Source organism: Pocillopora damicornis, chromosome 5 (genome assembly GCF_964200805.1).
Source record: "Pocillopora damicornis chromosome 5, jaPocDami1.2, whole genome shotgun sequence".
Lineage (NCBI taxonomy): Eukaryota > Metazoa > Cnidaria > Anthozoa > Scleractinia > Pocilloporidae > Pocillopora > Pocillopora damicornis.
In genome coordinates this window covers 18,848,980-18,851,310 of record NC_142674.1, presented here as the reverse complement: position 1 = coordinate 18,851,310, position 2,331 = coordinate 18,848,980, and the positions used below count along the sequence as shown (strand labels likewise).

General features: G+C 36.9%; 1 pseudogene; it reads right to left on the bottom strand.

Annotated features, from left to right (window-relative positions):
• Positions 1 to 597: 597 nt before the first annotated feature.
• Positions 598 to 1,910, bottom strand: LOC149045799 (beta-4C adrenergic receptor-like; annotated as a pseudogene).
• Between the last annotated feature and the right edge of the window lie 421 nt (positions 1,911 to 2,331).

Genomic DNA, 2,331 nt, shown 5'->3' with positions numbered 1-2,331 from the left:
TCGAAGTAGAATGCTGCATATGAAAAGGAAAACAGAGGTGGCTTTAGAGTTATTGATTACCCTGGGGATGTTAAGAACTTACAATTAAGTTTGTTATTTCTTTTGTTTATATGCAAATAACAGATAGGTTTTGGAATCAAGATAAGAATTCTTGGCAATTTCTAGACAAGTTAATCGGTCAATAAAATGAGATTATTGAAAACAAAGTGAAAAGTGGTAAATTGAAAGAAAAATACTCCAGGATCTCTGTCTCCAACGTGATCCATTCAACAAAATTAGCGCAAACAGGTGCTTTATAACTCTATGCCCGTAAAAGCTTGTTCTCATTAAGGTAAGAGAAATTTTCTTCGCATCACTTCTTCTTAGGGTAATGCTTCTATGGAAAAAAATTGATTATATTGATAATAAAAACTCGCTTTTTCATGAGCTAAAGCAACGTTTTTGAACATGCTTCAAAGGAATTCCCCTCTTATCAACTTATGACTACATAAAAAAAATGAGTCATCAAAGCTTTGAGCCTTGTACTGTGGTAAGCCTAAACAGTTTTGTTATATTTTAACCTCCTTAGGGTAGCCAACCAGGCTGAGGCAAAAAGCAAATGAAGCACGTTTAATAAGAATTATTAAACGATAAGCAAACCAGCTTTCCTGTTTCATTGGCGTCTTCCTTTCCACTTGTTATAATTTTTATGTATTGCGTATTGAAAACTCGACTGAATACACAATTATTTGGCTGCTGAGTCATATCACTAAGTTTATGTACAATATTCTTTCTCCCTATTTCCTTTGTCGTAAACAAACCACGCAAAGTCCATGTTAGACGTACAGAGTGGATCAGTTATCAATTTGGACAACACTCAATGATCGATTGTAGTTTATTCGTAATGGCCGATTGCTCTTCAGAGACATCTTTCGCAGTATGTCCATGATAGCTTGTCGAACGTGTCTCATCTTCCAGCAGTAAATGACAGGGTTCAAAGATGAATTAAGAAATATGAGAGTCAATGAGTAAAGAAAAAAGTGTTTTGAAGCGATACTCAAATAAAAAAAGGCAAATAACAAATCAACAACAAGAGATATACGTAGAATAAGCTAACTGTGGATTTGATAAGAACAATAAAGTTTTTTTATTCCATCAGAATGAGCTACTTCTTGTACTTGCATATAGTGAATCTGTTTCTTGTGCCGTCGTACAGTAAAATATATCCTGGTGTACACCACAAAAGTGACAATGAAACCGAAAGCTGCAACAACTGACCCTATAAGATCCCGAGTACCAGGTAACCCCCACAACGTTATCAACGAAACAAATGCACTGCACAGCCATTTGCCGATCACCACAACAACAACTTAACACGCCTGTGAGTCACAAGCTCTTGATATCAGAGATGAAGACGAACAGCTAAGAACCTGTCTACACTTACAGCCACGACACCAAAGAATGAAGCAGTTGAGAATAAATAACCTGAAATAATCAGCACTTGATAAGTATTACAGTTAAGATTTTCCGGTTGTAAGCACTTGATCAGAAAAAAAGTGTATAATGGTTGGCTAAACAAACCAACAGCAAGGTCCGAGAAGGCAAGACTCAGCAGCAGAGTTTTCAAAGTTTTACCATTGCCGAAGTTTTGTGGATAGCGTAGATTGTTGCAATATTCAACATGATGGAGGTGTGAGTTATAAAATTGTTGAAAATGCAGTTGGTGATAAAAGTCAAACGAAGATCTTTAAGTTCTGTGTATGTAGGAAAATAATCCAAAAATTCTTTACAAAATAACTCGTTCATGATATCAACTCACTTATAAAAGATAGGATCCTCTATTCCAGACAAATTGAACGAGTTACGATTCTTTAGCAGGACAGTTTTTCCTTATTTCGGGCAGCGATTCTTTGGCTGATTCCACATTCTGCCTAAAACATTACCTTTCCTCCCAAAAGTGGTGTACATCAACAAAAGGTATCCTCTTCTTGAGGTATGGGTTTTAATGTTGTAAGCCAATGATAAAGAAAGAGCTTACGTTACGTCAGACAAATCAACAGACGTAAGCAGTCAATATGTTCAACTGTCTTTTGAACTAGGCAGTTTTCGTCCGAGGCTTGTTTTTAATCATATATCTTGGAGATATTAATACTCATACTAAGACAAAATAAAATGTGTCCTTGAAAGCCTCCCTTGCCCCAGCCCACACCTCTGCCGTCCCTGAGGTATTCAGGTATCACCATGAACGACACTTGAACGCCGATTGTAAAATTACGCCAGATGGCTGATTGGTTCTCCAAGATATGTTCTGCGGTATTTCTATGAAAGCGCGTCGAATGCGTCTCACCTTTT